General features: G+C 45.2%; 1 protein-coding gene across 3 annotated transcripts in view; it reads right to left on the reverse strand.

The window, feature by feature from the left end:
• Pip5k1b (phosphatidylinositol-4-phosphate 5-kinase type 1 beta) overlaps positions 1-19,454 on the reverse strand; it is a 283,946-nt gene that overhangs the window by 237,466 nt on the left and 27,026 nt on the right. Inside the window, exon 1 of one of the 3 annotated variants that reach the window (XM_087564151.1) lies at positions 17,191-17,422. The exons of the other annotated variants lie outside the window; for them this stretch is intronic. The gene's annotated coding sequence lies outside the window, so the exon portion shown is untranslated. Of the gene's footprint in view, positions 1-17,190; positions 17,423-19,454 lie in introns of those variants that run through there. 3 annotated transcript variants of the gene reach the window in all.

Genomic DNA, 19,454 nt, shown 5'->3' on the forward strand with positions numbered 1-19,454 from the left:
ACTGAAGCTAATTTTTACTTATTAATTTTTACTCTTTCCCATACCTTCTCTTTTTTTCTTCTTTGCCTGGGTGATTTCTCCATCTTAAAATATTTGTTCCCTTCCCCATTTTCACTTAAAAAAAAACAAAACAAAACAAAGCCAAAGGGACAATTAAAAACCTAACCTGCTTGGTTTGGACACAATACAACCCTCATTTTTGCGTCCCATAGCTGATGATCCTGCTTTTTAAATCCTCTTTGATCTTTCTAGCTTGCACAAGTCACACATGCTCCGTCATACAGAACTCAAAATACAACAGAACTCTGTCTGCATTCCAGATATGACCGGTCCTATCTGTCCACAGCACCTTCCCTTCGTTCCCTGTCTTTATCCCACCACAAAACACGGTTAAGGAAAAGGAAGATTTATAGAAAGACCCTGCGATATCCTCACCTTTGCAGTGGACACAACCCCTAACCAGGAAGCTGGGAAAGCGAAGGCCATGGGAGCAGATCTACCCTGGGCTTGGGTGCCTTTGCGTGGGGAAAGAGCTATTCTCCCAGGCACAAGTAAGGCTCAAGAGGCCCCAGAGGACTGACTAAAACTCACAGTGGCTATCAGCAGTCAAGGAGAAACAGGAGATTAAACATGATGGCTCTACAGGCATGGTTTCTCTGCATGATCAGATTGCTTGCATTGGACAAAGAGAAAGACGAAAGGTGAAAAGTTTTGAAAAAGTCAAACTATACGAATGGTCAACAGGGCCCATTTGTATACAAGTTCAGTTAAAAAGCAGTGTTCTGGCCTTGCCCTAGCTGCGTAACTAAACCTCTCTAGGATTTGGTCACATAGAGCACTGATGAACTCTAAGAGTTCCAGTTCAAGCCTATTGTCAATAATATTACATTATAAAGTTACAGGCAACTTAGGATGCAATGTATACTAAATTTAATTAACGTGTACCATGCACCCATCAAAGTGAAGGCATTTCCAATAACCTGAACTACACACTTGACATCTATTTAGGGAATCAACACCACTACAGAACAGCATAAATGTCTACAGCACAGAGTGTTACACACTCTAAAGTAAACTTTTAAGGCGCTTACTCCACGTAAAATATAAAAGATATTCTTCTAGTTAGCCTTTGCCGTCAACTTGACGCGGCTCAGTTACATTAAGAAGTCTCGGCTGGGGAACTGCCTGTTGGCAGGTCTGTGCAGCTTTTACTTGATTGCTAATTGATGTACCTTCCATGGGCAGTACTGTCCCTGAGCAAGGGGTCCTGGGCTACATAGGAAAGCTAGCTGAGCAGAAACTCCAGCGCAAGCCAGTAAACAACATTCCTTCATGGTTTCTGCTCCAGGCTTCTATCTGGAGGTCCTACCTTAATATACTGCTAGAGGTCTAAGCTAAATAAACCCTTTCCTCCCTAAGTTGCTTTTGGGCGTGATGTTTATCATAGCAATAGAAAACAAGCCAAAACAGATGTTTTAATTTGAACAACTTTTAAGGATTATACAGGGAAGCAAGAATACAGGTTTGGGTGCCGGCCCTGAAAAAGTACATATAAGGTAACACACACACACACACACACACACACACACACACACACACACAAATCTTTATGGCAAGGTGATCTTCCTGAGGGACTTGTGCGTGCCTAGTGAGTACTACTCTACCACTGAGCTTTGCTCCCAGCCCCAGAAGCAAACATTTCAAAGGGGAAATTTTAGATTGTTCACATTGCTGGGAAGCCACCATTTCCCTTCCCCAGCCCTCTCGCATAGGCCAGCGAGTGGGATGGGTGTGAGAATCAACCTTGATTCTGGCCATTTCCCAATGAAACCTGGAAAAATATCCCAATTCATCCAGGTAACATAATGGGGTGGCTCACTGTAATCCAGAGCTATTCAATAAGTGTCTGCGTAAGTCTCTAGCCACAAAGAGGAGTGCCAAATAGCACCTGGGAAGGTCGAGCCACAGAATCGTCCACAAGAACTGACTATGAATATTCTATAAGTTGGACTTTTATGAGCCAAATTATCCAGTGCCTCTATTCTCTCATTTCACCCCACTTTTGTGTGAGTATACACAGAATATGGGAAGAGTATGGCAGGTCCAAGCTCACGGGAGGCCAGCCCTAGCTGGCTTTAGGGAGCCCCATTCTTAGGCGGAGTATATTTGAAAAGTGACTGCCTATTAAAACTGGTAATTACAGGTATACCTCACACACAGATTATAATTGCCACGACTAATTATAAGGTACCCTTAGAAATAAGATTCTACGTTAATCACAAAATTCCTGTTACCAACAAATTTCTGAGTAGAACATGCCCTCAACACAAGTCTACTTGCTCCTAATACTTTAATCCTTGCAATAATGGTTATAAGGTTCCTGAGGCTCAGGAAAGTAAGCCTAATGACTTCCCCCAAAGTCATTCACTTTTCAAATGGAGATCAAAAATCACAGAGACCTGAACCAGGCCTTTTACCTGCTCGGCATACACTTGCCCTGAGTCTGCTTGTCAGCAGGGACTGATCCCCAAACCATTGCTACAGAGAATTCCCACAGCACCTGGGTAACCGGAAGCCACATGGGCTACCTTTGAGAGGCACTCCCAGGCAAAGTGTTCAAAAGGAAGAGAAGGAGTAGGCCTTAAACTGTTACCACAAGCAACAGTCACAAACAGTGCATCACTGAACACTGGGCTCCATAACACCGAACTGTAGCCATAACACCTATCCTTATGAAGAGTAATAGTTTTACTCCGAACTCCTTTACCCTTTACAAAGTTATTGAGCACATTATCATTCATGCAGTCTAGCATTAAGGCTCTCAGAAACATCTGTATTCAGGGTCATGTCCCCAGGGCACAGAGGCACAATGTCCTAGTCCCCAGTTGGACCAAATTCCTCTTCCTTGTGAAAATAGATGGCAGTGTCTATTCACAATACTCTCTAACTTTCACTGAGAGCTGCTAAATGGCGCTAAATATTTCACATGTTTGAATGGGTCCACCGACACAATTCCTTAGTGAATTCCACAGCTCCAGTCACTGTGGAGAAAGCCGTAATTATGGAGTAACAGACATGTCACTGACACATGGAAAAGGTTTGCTTGTCACAGTTTATCCAGGGGATTAGTGAAAGACTTCGAGGAGTTTGCCTGACTGACAGGTGCTCCATCAAACCAAGTTTCCACAGCTCACAGGAACAGTGCCGGGAAGCTCTAAGACAGGAAGAGAAACCGAGGAAGGGGGCTCTGTGATGTTAAAGCACGTGTTGAGCTTTTTATAAATTCTTGTCACACTTTTTTATTTGGGTAGGGGGCGAGAAACATGTGCCAGGGTGTGCACTTGGGAAGTCAGAGGACAACTTGAGGGAGTCAATTCTTTCCTTCTGCCATGTGAGTCCCGAGGACTGAACTCAGGCCATCAGGCTTGATCGACAGTCTCTTTATCACTGGGCCATATTGCCTCCCCCACCCCACATTTGATCTTTGTAATAGAAACAACTTTTGGAAAAAGGTTTCAAATGCCTGTTGATTCTAGCACAGGGTACTACACAGAATGCTGTGTAATCAACTAGTCTGGCAATAGTGGGTTAATCATCTTAGTTAGTATATGTTTTACCAGGAACAGTTCTGGGGCCTTACCATACATTGTATCATTTGAATATCCTCTCCTCAATGAGACGACTGTTGACTTGGGCTTCCCACAACCACACAGCCACTTAAAGAAGCAGCGAGGGCCAAGCCCTCAAAAGGGAATGATTGATTGATTGATTGATTGATTGATTGATTTTTGTCCTCTAGGTGATATTGGCAATGCATGGATACAGTTTTGGCCTTCACGACTGGGAAGAGGCACTACTCTACCTAGCCGGTAGGAACGAGGGCTGCTAACATCCCACATGCAGGGGGCAGCTCCCCAGCCAGGAATTACCAAATGTTACCGGTGCCATGGTTGAGAAAGCCCGCTGTAGAGGTGATACTCTGAAAGGCAGACAGACAGACAGTCCACTGGTACTGGCTGAAAACCAGATGTTACTAAGTTCTCTCCCTGAGTCTCAAAGGGAGAAAACTGAACCAGGTGCCTTCCAGCTTCTCTTGCAATTGGCTCAAGCCTCGGCATTGGCTCATACTCAGCCCTGGCCTCCACTCTGATCTCGCCACCTTCTCTGCCCATCTCTACAGTGAACCGAGGGACATCTGGAAAATTCAGAATGACCTCTGCCTCTCAAAGAGCCAGAGGAGATTGCCCTTTCAAATAAGCCAACAGATTCTAGACGGTTACAGATCCCAAGGATTTGGATGTGGGCCTCATCAAGGGAATGCAAGTAGGTCTTTCATTTGTACTTGAGGGCAACTCTAAGCCACCCCCTAGAAGCTGGAGAAAGATATTTAACCAGCAACTCCAAGCCCCAGCACCGGAACTACTGCAGGGCACCAATCAGTCCGCATGTGCTCCAAACACTCTCCGGAAGATTCACGTGCTGACAGGCTCCCAGGATGGAGGAACCACAAGAATCATTGTGTTAATTCTCTTAACATTCTTTCTTGGACATTTTTTGTTTCCCAGGAGGTGTATATTATACAAAGAACGACCTGTAATCCTTGCATGGCGCTGCCTACCCCCTTCCTGAGTTTTAAATATGCAACAAATTACAGCCTTAACTGCACATGTTCCCTTAGTGCTGGTACTTTATGCTCAACCTAAAATCTCACTCTTGCTGTGAGAGGAGGTTATTGTCCATGGAGGGACTGATATACTGGGTCTATGTGTGGGTGGGTGCCGGAGTTTTCATCACCCCCCCAAATGTTTTGATGCTAAAAATACTGGTTATTCAGCCAGAAACAGGGACTAAAGTACTGATAGCTATTACAAACGGCATGAAGCCTGAAAACATGCTGGGGGAAAGAAGCCAGACACAGAAGGATCCATTAGATGATGCCCAGTGGAAGACACAGTCACAGAAACAGAAAGGCAGATAAACAGTTTCCTGGGGCTCAAGGGGTCAGAACTGGGGTATCCTGCGCTACGTTCTGGAGTGTCTTAGAGCACAGTTTTCACCATAAAACAGTAGATTTTAAGTTCTGTGAATATCACCTGGGTAAAAATAAATAAAGGAACTGCAGCTTAGACAGTCCACTTCTTTGTCATGTGATATTTAAAACATATTTTCTTTCAAATAGGAAAGGGATTCCTACCTAAGAGATTACAACGTCTTATTTTAAATAGCTGGACCAGTAGTTCTCATCTACTCTTGGTAGGTCTCAGAGATGTTCAAACCACACAGCCTTACAGTGTTCTTTTATTTTTATTTATTTTCTTTTTGTAACTAAAGTACTTGCTGTTTTTCAAGAAGTTATATTATAATTTAGACAAAAGCAGCAGTAAGGATCATATTTTTGCCTCTCTCTCTCCTCAAATTAGTTCCTTAACTTGCATTTTCTGACAGCAGGGCCCTGTTAGATAAGAGAAGGGAAGTGCTGTGCTAACTCTGAAGCACATTTCAAATGCAAGGCTTTATTTCTATAAATAATGATGCTCATTACGGAGATGGAGTACAGCGCCCTGCTGCTGAGGTACACCGGCCGTAGCTAGCCTGAGGCACTGGTGGTCCATTCAGTCAACGGACAAGCGACTAAGCACCATGCCTGTACAGCCGCACTGGACGAGTACTATCCAGATCGGACCCAGCACAAGAACCAGAGCAGCGAGATAAGCTGCCTGCCTCCTGAGGAAGTCCATCCAGGCTGTGGCCTTGAGGAATGTGGGCTCTCCCAGTGGCTTTATGAGGAGGAAAACTCACTAAAAGAAGGCTCATGACCTGTCTCTTCTGGGTGGACCTTATAGCCAGGGAAGAGCAGGATCAGATACAGGCTCATCCTTGAGTTGAGGGCATCTAGAGGGGATTCTAGAACCACTGGGCTCTACAAGGCTCTCCCGGGACACTCTAGCTGCTGTGTCTAGAGAACTCTTGCCTCCAGTTTCTTCCGTGTTGCTACTCTTTCTCTTCAACTCATTGTAACGTTCCACCTGGGTTTCTGATAAGTGCTGGTAAGGGTTCCATTACCATGGCCCTGCCACATTGTACTGAGGGGACAGTAGTCCAGGTTCCCAGTCAGAACCTTCCTTCATGATGCAGAGGAAAGGAACTCAATTCAGCTCAGGAAGCAGCATGTTCTCAAGGCAAACCCCAACCAGTGTGGGGTCTCTCCTTCTCCAGATACCTTCCTGCTTGCCGCCAGGCCCCATTCTTGGGCTGTGGTTGCCTAGGTTCTCAAGAAAGGTGGTGTACTTGAATTCTGAATGGCTCTCGGCTTATTTCTTTCTCAGTCCTTTGAACCTCCTTGCAGACTTCCATATCCCACAGGGAAAGAAAGCACTTTCATCATGTAATGTGGTCCATCCTTGGCCATAGCAGGCAGATCTGTGAACAGCTAAAGCAGCTAAAGCCACTGACTTCTTGTCCACGTCACTGGTTCTCACTCCTACACCCTCCTCCCACTCCAGGGAGACAGATGCAGTTCAAGGCATTGTTGCCAAAAGAGCCTACCACCGAGCTTAGCCCTGAATATCCGGGACGAGGCTCTGACAGTCTTCATCTTCCAAGCTCATGATTCTTCTCCTCAGACACAAGCTTAACATGGCAGTTACTGCTGCTGTGTTCTGGGGCTGCCTGAGAAGCCCAACGTCTGTGTCGATACTCAGCAGGAAAACCAGGAAGTATCCATCGCAGGCCAGAGGCCTCTTAAAGTCAACCATGTATCCCCCATTTTGTCTAATTCATGTGAAGCAAATCTTCAAGTCCACGGGGTTATAAAGGATGACACAGAATCAACCATCAAGATATTGGCACTTTGGCGAAGCAATGGTGCAAAGAGCATTGGTTTCTACCCTTTGGCAAATCAGCATGCCCTGGGGACATGGCTTGCCTAGTCGATCCATGAAATAGATTTCTCCTCAAGTAGCCATACTACTTCTAAGGGGACTTATCTGAAATTGAGGTTATTTTTTTTTTTTTTTTTTTTTTTTTTTTTTTTTGGTTCTTTTTTACGGAGCTGGGGACCGAACCCAGGGCCTTGCGCTTCCTAGGCAAGCGCACTACCACTGAGCTAAATCCCCAACCCCGAAATTGAGGTTATTTTTAAAAGGCATTTTTGTATTTGAGCTATTCAAATAAGACAAAAGCATCTGTGAGCTCAGGGCAGGTTTCCAACTGTGGAATCTTTAGGCCTAGCAGAGAAACTGAGGCAAGAGGAGGTCCTGAAGGATCTCTCAGATGAGCAGCAAACGAGTATTCCAGCTCAGGTCTCAAGTGACATTTAGGGGATACTATAATATATTAAAAGGACGGGTCTGTCCTCTTTTCACAGATGACTTGCACTATATTTAAGCCTCGAAACTGTTCACCATGGTGCGATTTGGGGAGTTTCCTTGTCTTTGCATTGGCCACTGGGGCCATGCCTAACGCCCCCACCACGGCTGAGAAACAGAACAGTGATGCATCATGGTATTTGATTGGATCAGAGGGAATCTACATTTTTGGATATCTAGAAGGATATGATACTACTTTGCAATGATCTTTTTAAAAGAGCAGCCTCTCACCTGCAGGGAAGGACTTAGAAAGACGAGGCAGATGGGAGGAAGGCTCACTGTAATGGGGTTGGGAGGCACCAGGCACCAGAGAAGAAAGGCCACGAGGTTGGGAACTGGATGGGCTTTATCTTGTCTCCACTGGCCTCAAGTCCCTCATCTGCAGAGAGGAGATAATGAGGGATACTTCAAAGAACCACTGTGAGGCAGAGGATAAGTGCCTGCCCGAAGGCTCTTAGGACAGCGGGTATGAGAAACACAGTAAGGTCCAAAGAGCCGTGACTTTTACCATGTAATGCTCACGTTTTATACACCCATCTGCACACTCAATGACTATAGGTACAGCTAGGCCCAGACCTCTCAATGGAGTTGGGAGATAAAAACTCAGGTGTTTGGGACACAGAATGTATTGTCCCATACAAATAATGCTTCAAGTCATAGAATTCCAGAATTATCTAGTATTTAGTTAACTGCCTCACTAAATTACCCTCCATCTTGCTATCAGAGAGTTGACTCAAGAAGGTACAGCGTGCTCAGGGATCCTCCCCACGATAACTCTCGAGAATGGTATACGCAATTGTGTACTCAGTGCTGTGCTCGGGAGCCGATGATGTCTTGAAAGAGCCTGCAATGTCTCCCAAATGGAAGGTCTGGAAGGAACCGAAGTGATGACTGGGAACCTGGATCTGGATGAAACTCTTAAAGCAGTATTTGGATGACAGAGCTTATGCACTGCTAAGTAAAACAAGTAATTTTTTTGTGGCTAGGAGAGCGGTTCCGCAGTGCATGCGCAGTGCTTGTCTAGTATGCGCAAGGCTCCGTTTCCGCAGTGCATGCGCAGTGCTTGCCAAGCAAGCGCAAGGTCCCGGGTTTAATCCCTAGCGTTTCAAAAATGAACCAAAAGAGGAGATATTATAGACGGTGCTTTATCACAGGGCTTAAGAGGCTGAAGCAGGAAGGTCGTGAGTTCAAGTCCAGCCTGGGCTACATAGAGTTCCTGGCCTATCTGGACTATAGAGTGAGATCTTAAAAACAAACAAACAACAAAAATAAAACAAAGAAAAACACCGCATAAGCAGAGACTGGTGAGATGGCTCAGTGGGTAAAGATGCTCGTCATCAAGCCTGATGACCTCAGTTTAGTCCCTGAAGCCCACATGGTGGAAGGAGAAAACTATAACCTTTTCAAAACCACAAGATTATTAAAATGTATATATAATTCAAAATTTTAAATTTGTTTTTACTTATTCATATGTACATTTGCTTATAAAAGGATTCTAAAATGAACTTTAAGGCATGAACGATCATTTTATCTGTGCTATGGAGTGACAGAACATACTAACTCCTTAAGCGCCATTCAGAAATACTAAAGAGTAGCAGGGCGCACGCCTTTAATCCCAGCACTCAGGAGTTAGAGGCAGGTGAATCTCTGAGTTTGAGACCAGCTTGATCTACGAGGGATCTCTTTAGATTCCAGCCAGGGCTACACAGAGAAAGCCTGTCTCAAAAAAAAAAAATCAAATTGGAATAAAAACAGAAATACTAAGAATACTCTGATCTTCTACTTCCACTATTCCCTCCCACTTTATCAGCAAAACATCTCTGGCCCATCAACTCCTATCTGAGCCTGAGATCTTAAGGCTCAGAGATAACTAGCCACAGGACGGCTTATGCTGACATCATATGACATTTACAGTCTGAGCTGCTCCCAGCTAATGAGCGTCATGAGGAAACACTCCATAAAGAAGGAGGCCTTATTGTGCACACCTACACTTCTCACTAAATAAATATTTGCCCTGAGTCATATCAGTTTATGACAGGCAAACAGCTCGGTTGCAGAGGGAACCTTGATGATCTCATCAGAGCTACTGACCGGGAACCCCAATTCCAAGCTATCTCTTTTCCTGCACTGCACCCTGCAACCTGTTTCCAGAGACCTTCCTGATAAGCGTATATCGAAAAATACCTTGGTGCTCATGCTGTGCACATCTGTGACTGCAGAGTGGCAGTGGATCATTTCTGTCCTTAGCCGCACCCGCCACAGCCACTTAACTTCCTGCCCATTATGTCACACCTCACCGGAGCCATTTAACAGTTAACCAATCCCCCAACATCTACTATCAGTCAGACCAAAACCTCTCCAAAACCAGTTACATGGTGAAGGTTTTAAAGGTTTTATTTAGTACTTCTTTAGCCTCAGGAACAACACACCACCTAAACCAGAACTCAAAACGAAAGCACAAGACCCATCCAATCACCTTTGCTTCTTCAGAGAGAAAATTCAGGTACCCGATATGTACGTATAGGAGAGCTGTTAGCCACACAGAAGTGGCTTCCTGTTTGTCGTCACGTGTCTTTGTTGGTCGAGGTTGGGTAACTAACTGTTTAGGCATGACCTGCAAGGACAGAGACACAGAGGGCTATCTGCAGGTGGTGACAGGAGAGAAACACTTCTCTCAAATCAGCAGAAGAGTCCGCAGCAGTAATGAAGAGTTTACTTCCTGCCCAAGGTACTAATTAGAAACCTACGTGGGACTCCAAGACATACCTGTGCTGGGGAGAGAGCACACAGCATGCAGTGTCACTCTCTGTAAGATAAAATGAACTCACACCAAGAAGATGACATTAGCTCCAGTTCTCAGAAGAACTTAGGGCAAAACCTAGAGTGTGCATGGGCACAGTAGCAGGGAGCCCAGGATGAGCCTTGGAAGGACGCTGGTGCTAGTGTTGGGAAGAATTCATGGAAGAAGCCAAATGAGAGATATAGATGAGCGAGGACTAGAAACTAGAAATACGGCCCCCAATTGTTTCTGCATTGACAGAATGCATCAGGAGGGAGCTGAAGTGCATGTTTGAGTATGTAAACAAGTCATAAATATTTTATGATTTTTAAGGAAAGGATCTGAAGCGTCAAAGTAGTCTTTAAAGCTTATCCTGCTGATCAAAACAAAGGGAGCCCCCAATAAATGAAGAACCATATCAGTGTACCTCTCAATCCAAAACGCCACACTCTGAGATCTGTTATCTTAGATGTTTTTCATTTTATATTTATGACTGTTTTACCTGAATATATGAGTGTGTGCTAGGTTTGTGCCTGATGCACAAGGAGGTCAGAAGAGGGCATCAGATCTTCTGGAACTGGAGTTAAGGATGGTTTTGAACCATCAATGATGTGGGAGCTGGCAAACTAATTCTGCAATAGAACCAAGTGCTCTTGACCACTGAGCCATCACTCCAGTTCCAATCACTGTGAGATCCTGACACAATAAACCAGACACACTAAACAATCAAACAAACAAACAAACAAAGGAGCAAACCCAAACTCCAAAAAGGAGTTTGAAAAACACTTTCAAAAATAAAGCCTGGGTTGTGTGAAAATGTAAAAGCAATATGCTATGTGTGTAAAAATATACACTCGATTATGTTTACTGAGCAATCTCAGAAGAAAATTAGACTAGCGAGAGTAAAGTGAGGCTCAAGGACTGTTGTTGACTCCTGAGAGGGTGGAATGAAATTACAAAGGGGAAAGATTCACAAACAAGACTGTGACGTCTGCTTATAGGAAAGGCATATGCTTGTCTCCATTGTGCCCTAGCACAGTGCAATTCCTTGAACCTGGTAACCTATGTTTATCTTATCAGCCTGTCCTCTCCCAGTGCATGGTACACTCGGACTTAGGTAGGAAGAAACATTCTTTAAGGATGCTTTCAACAGTAACGTCAGACACCATGAGAATCCGAGTGTGCCTATTGTTAAGACACACTCGTTGAGAAAGAAGCCTGTGTCTGGGGTTGGGGATTTAGCTCAGCAGAAGAGCACTTGCCTAGCAAGCGCAAGGCCCTGGGTTCGGTCCCCAGCTCCGAAGGAAAAAAAAAAAGAAAAGAAAAAAGAGAAGCCTGTGTCTGTCATTGGTGTGAGCTGCCCTCGTCATAGGACCTCTCTTTCCACCTTAATACTACCCCTAAAACTACACTAAATGCTTTTCTCAATTTACTCCAATACCTGCTTGGAACAAAGGAAAAAAACAACAGAAATTCAAATTAAGGCCTTGCATTAGTTACAAGTAAATCAAGCTGGATTGGGTGAGGAAGAAGAACCAAGAATTGAGGGCTAGGGGTAGATGAGATGGTGCAGTGCCAGGTAGATGAGCGAGACACTGCAGGCCTGTCCTGCCTGTGGAAGGGGAGACTTACCCAGAAATCCCAAGGGGGCAGGCCAGCATTTGAACAAGAAATCTTCCTCAGATCAAAGAGACTCAATATTTTAACCCCTCGCCTTCGATGTTAAATGAGCCTTATAGGGAAGGGTCCAAAATAAGGACAGTTTGCTTATAGGATTCCCAAGGAATCACTTACAAGAGTCTATTTAGCTTAGAAATGTGCCCAAAGTGACCAAGAACACAGAATAAACTTGGGCGCTGCACAGGATGGAGCATGGTGCACGGTGAGATCGGAACGGAGCGATTACCAGCATCCCACCCCTCACCGCCTCCAACTTTTAGATTAAAAGCCCTCAGACACAGGAGGCCAACGGACACAAGAGGACAACAAGCTCATGGCAGTGCCAGAAGAGAGGCTCCACTCTTTCCCTCCCAGACCAGTGGCCTTCCATCATGATGTCACGTCAACCAGATGCTGGTGGGCTCGGCCTTCTCCCACCAGGACAGAAAGTAACCTCAAAACTATCATGTTTGCCATACATGTGCTACTGCACCGCGAAAACAAAACAAAAGAAAAACGAGAAAGGAAAAGGAGGAAAGTCAACTGAAATTCCAATGTAAATACAACCCAACTTAAAAATGTTCTCATTACTCCTGTAAATTGATTTGGTTTGAAACTACTTTCACAGTTGAGAGATAGCAACTTCATATTACATATTATATATTCTACAAGTTTAGCTAGCTCATTAAACTCTTTGCCAACAATAGTATTGTGGTGTGGTGTGGTATGGTGTGTGTGTGTGTGTGTGTGTGTGTGTGTGTGTGTGTGTGTAGGGTGTATGCATTCATGTCATAGTGTGGGAGTAGAAAGTACCAGATAGCTTATGGGAGCTGGTTCTCTTCTTCCACCATCTAGGTCAGTCCAGGGGCTCAAATTTGCATTGTCATCTTGGCAGCAAGTCCCTCTACCCACTAAGCCATTACTCTGGCCCAGGTTGGACCTTTCCAAACTATGCAGAACATATGTATACCCCATGTGTTTGGGAAGCTCCTTTGCTCTCCAAGATCTACTCTGTGTTCAATGGCAGTCACCGATATCTGCTAACTGACACTTTTAGCACCCTGCAATCTGATCGTGTATGTTCCAGAGATAGGCACTTGCCCAGATTACTGGAATGATCTTTCCTGTCCACTGAATCCCTTTTAATTCATTTCAAAGACCATTTCTTGGATGAGACGTAAAAGCAGAGTTTTTAATTTTGTATAGATCATTTATTAATGCCAGCCTTACCTACCTAAGCAATGTTCTACTCTGTCTCTGATGTTCTGGTCCCAGATATGACTAACCAGCAAAACGAAGCAACTGCCCTCAAAAATATGTGATACCACACAATTGCACATGTGCACGTGTGTGCGCGCTTGCGAGCTCGCTCTCTCTCTCTCTCTCTCTCTCTCTCTCTCTCTCTCTCTCTCTCTCTCTCCAAAACATTGAAGTAAACCAACAAGGAAATCGAATCCGCTTAATGAAATGTTTTTGCAAGATCCTATGGAAACACACCTTTGAGTGTAAAAAAAGAGTTTGGCTAAGAAAGGTCATAGTCACATATGTACTGATAATACAGCCATATATTCAGACAGCAAATAGATAAGATGCTCATAGCCTTTGCCCTAGGAACCCTACACCTGCACATGTATCTCAATGGACACACTCAGAAAAAGACAAAGTGCACAAATGTTGGAGGTTATATCCCTGTCAGGCCAGCCCCAGATGCATACCGCCCCCCACCCCCCGCCCCGGGAATAGAACAACAACGTCCAAAACAGGACCCGTGCTAGGCTGAACAATGGTCTCTCAAAGAATCCCAGCTGGGGATGATACAGTCTAAGGAGAGTGGTGTTCTACAGATATGATTAAATTAAAGCTCTGGACTGTGGAGGAAGGACCACTGCCGTCACAGGGTCTGTAGAAATGGGAGCATGGAGAGCAAGGGACAGAAGAAGGCACTTGCTGATCATGGCGGCCGGGGTGGCAAAGGACAGGAGAGAGACCGGAATGGACAGAGCTTCGAGTCAGGGATGATGGCAGCCTTGAGAAGCTAGGAGAGTTAGGGAACTATGCTCCTGGCAGGGGCGGGACCCCAGTAGGAGCACTTTCCAGCCAGTGCCTCAGTTTTAGGACTTCTGACCTCTAGAGCTAGAAAGTAATGATCCTGTGTCATTTAAGGACACTTATTCCTACTGTTTATAGCATAAGAAGAAACACACAAACAAGCATACAGATATTTAAACACTACGGAGTCATCGAAGGACAGTATTGGGATACACAGGAGGCAGGTGGTGTGCAGACAATTGTGCACATATGAAACATAAAACAGGATAAAATTAAAACACACTGGCACATACTAATAGATAAAAAGATCTCTGAAGCAGTGTCCCCAGTTCTGTTCTTCAGTCCCCACTACTCACAGTGGCCAGAGCAGCCCATTCAAGTGTGAAACCAATTACCTGGTTTCTCTGCTCAGAATTCTTGATGCCTCTGAAACAAAAGCCCATGTCCCAACAGCTTCTTAGGTCCTGCATCCAAAATGTCTCTTAGTTCTGGGGACAGCCACTCACACATTCTGTGAGCAGTGCTCCCTGCCTAGGCACAAGTGTTTGCCCTCTCAGTCTGCATCTCCGCCGTGTGGAGCCCTCTCCAGCCTCACTTGCTGTGGATGCCTAGCGCTGAGCACCCTCCCGCCACAGGCACTGTGCTAGGCTTTCCCAGGTCACTCTGTTGCGTCCACCTGGTCCCCGTATCAGTGGGGATTTCTCGCGCTACCTTATATAAACAACAATCCCATGGCCCCACTCCAGGATGCTCCATGTCCCTTACCTTTGCGCTACAGCATGTATTGTTCACCTGACATATTTTTTTTAAACTCCCTATTTGAGACCCTGTCTTCCTGAATGAGGTGTATACTCCGTGGGAACACAGAGTTCAGCAGGTCTGTTCACCGACGCGCTGTTAGGGCTTAAACGAGTTCGCACAGGGGTGTTAAATCGAAACCTGTTCGGTGAATGAACTGGGATTGTAACTGACTTCAGGGAAATGAAAGCAGCTTCCATTTCGATACTGCTGGGGTGGGGGTGAGCCGCAGAACCACACTGACGAACCACATAAGGCTTTTCACGGACCGGAAGTCAGTAGCTTCGAATGGTGATAATTTTGGAAATCTCACTCTAACTATAGAGCTTTTCTCCATTTCCTGTGCATGATTTTTTAAAAACCTCAATTAATCACAAGGTGTCTTGCCCTCTCTCTCCCTCGCTCATGAAGTCTCATCATGTTTATGCAGTCAAGAGTCTCAGACGTTCTCATCTCGCCTTCATCCCAGATCCTCGAAACACTCTAAGGTTTGCTTCATTCCCGCTGATGCTTTCCAAATCCACGTCGACAATACATCTCATGGCGTGGGTCCCTTTGTCATTCTTATAAATTCCACAGGGTCCGAGATGAGACAAGAGCACCCAGTGTCCTGGAAGATACACTCAGATGAGCCCCTCGACACTGAGGGAATCCGAAGGGATACAGGAAGGACTGAAAGAGGAAGAAAAGGCTCCAAGGCTGGGTGAGCTAAGCTACAAAATAAAGGGATCTTTGATTGCAACTCGAAGGGAAAAACAGGGCAAGATATACGGAAATGAGTTACTAGCCCACGTAACTGAGTGAAATGGAGAATGAAGACAAATCTTCCATGCAGAAGAATTCCACATCATTTTGAAGCCACATCTACCCTAATGAGAAGGTGTATCACTTGCCAATCTCTTTCAGTAGGCTGATCATAGCAACACCCTGCTGGCCATTCCAGAATTAAACCAGCAGGAAGTAAAAGGAAACCTTTTCAGTTAGGACACCGGGCGAGCAGCCAGCTAGTCCGGAGCAGTATCGGTAGTCACAAGTCCTCCTGACCTGAGGAATCCTGATGTGCTGTGGTGAGCATGGCCCTTTACCTTCTCAGGATACACTATGCTGGCCTAACGATAAAAACATCAGACAAATCTCCATCGAGGGACTTTACCTAAAAACACTTTGCAGTAATTCTCAACCCTGTCAAGGTCAAGAAGAGCAGGGGAAAATCCAAGAGACAACCAAGGGGAACCCAAGGGGTCATGTGGTAGGATCTCAGAAGAAGGAGACACGGGGGGAAATGAAAAACCTGAGTCAATTGTAGACTGAAGTTAAAAATCATTATCCTCTCTGGACTCAACACAGGCATACCATACCAGTGTAGGGCAATGATAGGGGAACCTAAAGGTGAGATGCCAAGAATTCTCTCTACTGCTATACATGACAGAATTCTTCCGTATTGTGAACCTGTAGAGTCCCCAAAGACCTGTGTCTCAGGGCTTGGTCACCCACCGATGGCACTATTAAGAAGTAATGCAAACTTTAGTAGCTGGGGGCAACTGGATGGTAATTACATCCTTGGGGTGTGGATGCTATAAAGTAAACACCTTCCTCCACCACACCCTGCTACCATAAAAAGCCTTTTTCCCATAGGCTGAAAGTGGCAGGCCACCAGACTGAGGAAGGGCTGACCCTTCCAAAACTGTGAGTACAACGATTCTTAAAGCTGATCTTCCTCAATTGTTTTGTCATAACAACAGAAGTTAACACATCCTCCAAATCTAAAAGTGCTCTCAAGTTTGCTTTAAAAAAGGGGGGGGGGGGGGCCTGGGGATTTAGCTCAGTGGTAGAGCGCTTACCTAGGACGCGCAAGGCCCTGGGTTCGGTCCCCAGCTCCGAAAAAAAGAACCAAAAAAAAAAAAAAAAAACAAAACAAAAACAAAAACAAAAAAAAAACAAAACAAACAAAAAAAAAAACTCCCAAGAACTCATGACCTCCAGCTTCAAAGGTTTCCCAGGTTTCAACTCATGAGGTAATTTTTCCTTAGCAGTCAATGTAAGATCTACCCAAACAAGCTTTTCTGTTATATCCAAAGTGACCTAAAAGAGGCCACACATAGCGGGACGGGGAGGTGGCCCTATTATTCCTGCCGCAGAAGCAGATGCAATCACTTCCTATTGCCTTTTCCAGTTTTTCAGTTTGTGGCAATGAGGTAATAGCCTTCGCCACCATCTGTCGGGTTGGCAGAAGATCCCCACAACCATCTAGCAGATGGCTGCCCACTCCTTTAACCTCACCAAATGCTCTGCGGAGTGGCCTTCCAGTCAGACTCTGGTTTTACAGATAGGTGTGTCTTCCTTCTTTATCAGTCTCGATTCTCTTCTGTAGACATGTTTATTCCCGTGAGTCTCAGGGCCATTTGAAGCCACAGGAACAAGCATTCATTGCTACACCAACGAACACTGACAACATGGGGAAACCCGCCGTCCATCTTTGAAAGCTACCAGGGTTCGAGTCCGGCCCAGCACTTAACTAAATGGACACACTGTCCTTACCTTTGAGCCTTTCTTCTTGTCCTTCCTGCTCACCTAGGTCTTCCTTTGTCTACAGTTTCTTCTACATTTTACCAATTCTGTATGGCTCTCGCAAACAAGTGGTTACCAGGCATGATCTTGTCCTCCAGTGACACCGACTGAAACTCATTTTCCTTCGCACCCCCCCCCCCGGGGACTGTGATATCTCCGAAGCAGATCTCCCCATTCACACTGTGAGCTCCTTAGTAGAAGTGACCTCATCAGCTTCCCATGTGCACTTTGTGCTTTGATCAGTCAAGTAGTCCAATAAACATTAGCAAATATTTGAAGGTTTATTGCAGAGAAACTAGACGAAGAAAGAACACAGCCATCCCGTTTTGCAGCTGAAGGCCTTAAGGAACCGACTTAAGCAGATGACTGACTTTCCTGAGGTCACATGGGAGCTGCAGAAGCAGAAGGTGAAGCCAAACTTCAGCTCATCATCTGCACCCTGCACCTCACAGCCTCCGACCAGGCACTAGTGCCCAGGCTGGGGTTTCTATTGCTGCGATGAAACACCGTGACCAAAGCAAGTCAGGGACGAAAGGCTTTATTTGCCTTACAGTTAGTTCCATCACTGAAGGAAGTCAGGACAGCAACTCAAACAGGGCAGGAACCTGGAGGCAGGAGCTGACACAGAGGCCATGGAGGAGTGCTGCTTACAGCTTGCTAGCCCTGGTTTGCTCAGCCTACGTCTTGATAGAACCCAGGTCCACCAGACCTGAGGTGGTTCCTTCCACATTGGGTTGGGCCCTCCCCCATCAATCATTAAGAAAATGCCCTCCAGGCTTGCCTGCAGCCTCATCTCCCGGAGGCATTTTCTCCATCGAGGGTCCCTTTTTTCAGATGACTCTGGCTCGTGTTGAGTTGACACAAAACTAGTCAACACTAGTCAAAAATTAACCCCTGACGATTTTGGCTTTTGCATACAATAAGGAAATGAAAGAAAGCTTTGTTATTAATTAAATTTATTGATTGATATATAATTAAATTTTATTCTTTGACAATCTTCTGTGTGTATATAATGGATTCTGATCACTCTTTCTGTCCACCCTCTACATTAGCTCCGTTCGCCATCCTTACCTGTCCTAGTCTCAGATTTATGACTTTTGGGTGGTGCTATGATGCGCTTAGTTAAGCCAGGACCATCTAGGGGACCTCTGGACTGAACTGTGCCTTAGAGCTAGGGAGATTACAAGTAGACACACAACTGAAGGCAATGACTCTCCCCCTCTCCCGCCGAATCTATCGTTGTGAATAGTTCCACAGTGAGGAGTAGGGCCCCTTGAGCTTCTCTCCTCCATCTGTGTTTATGGGGCGGGCATTCTTGTGCAGACCGAGGGCGGGCATTCACAGGTGTTTTAAGTTAACTGAGAAAACTTTTATTCACTTGTTCCTCCCTAAACCTAACAGACGTAAAGTACGTGTATATGTATTTACATGTACTTTACATGTAAAGGAAAGCGACACTTTAAACTCCTCTTCAGGGAGCATTGGGCTTAGCTATCATTCTTCGCACTAATCAAAGAGCAAACAATTAGATGAGTTAGTGTGCACAAAATGCACATGGAAATACAACATACCAAAAATGAAAGAATATAGAAAAAGCAGGACAAAGAGGGACATTCAGAGCAGTAGGTACCAACCCAGAAAAATGAATGAATGAATGAATGAATGAATGAATGAATGAAAAAAAGATTGTCTGAGGCATAAACTTCAGTAGCAGAGCTTGCCTAGAATGCGCCAGGGTCTTGGGACCAATCCTCAGCGCTACAGTAAATAAATAGTGCTAATACACAAGTATGTGTATGTACGGATTTCAAATTAGCAGCCTGGCAAAGCATTTCAAGGAACTAGCTTGGCAAAAGAAAGAAACAGCAGAGATCAGAGCAGAGATACATGGAGATGAGGAAAGCAATCCAAAAGGCTGATAAAAACAGCTGTTCTGAAAGGATAAATAAACGGACAAAACTTTAGATGTATTCACGGGTGGGCCCTGTGGAAAACCCAGACAGAGGCAAGAAGAGAAATAGAGAAGAACGAAATATTCAAGGCTGTGAAGCTTGAAGTGCAGCGGCCGGTGAGCTCTCGGGCTTTTGGAGTAGCTAGGGACAAGCCAGATGCTGGAGGAGTAGCCTGGGTGAGCACTGTGGGCCAGCCTGCGGTGCCTGTGACAGGCCAGAGCAGAGTCTACCCTGCAGCGGCAGCACGTGACACACAAGCACCCCCGACAATGTGCGACACAG

This window comes from Rattus norvegicus, chromosome 1 (genome assembly GCF_021556685.1).
Source record: "Rattus norvegicus strain SHRSP/BbbUtx chromosome 1, alternate assembly SHRSP_T2T, whole genome shotgun sequence".
Classification (NCBI taxonomy): Eukaryota; Metazoa; Chordata; class Mammalia; order Rodentia; family Muridae; genus Rattus; species Rattus norvegicus.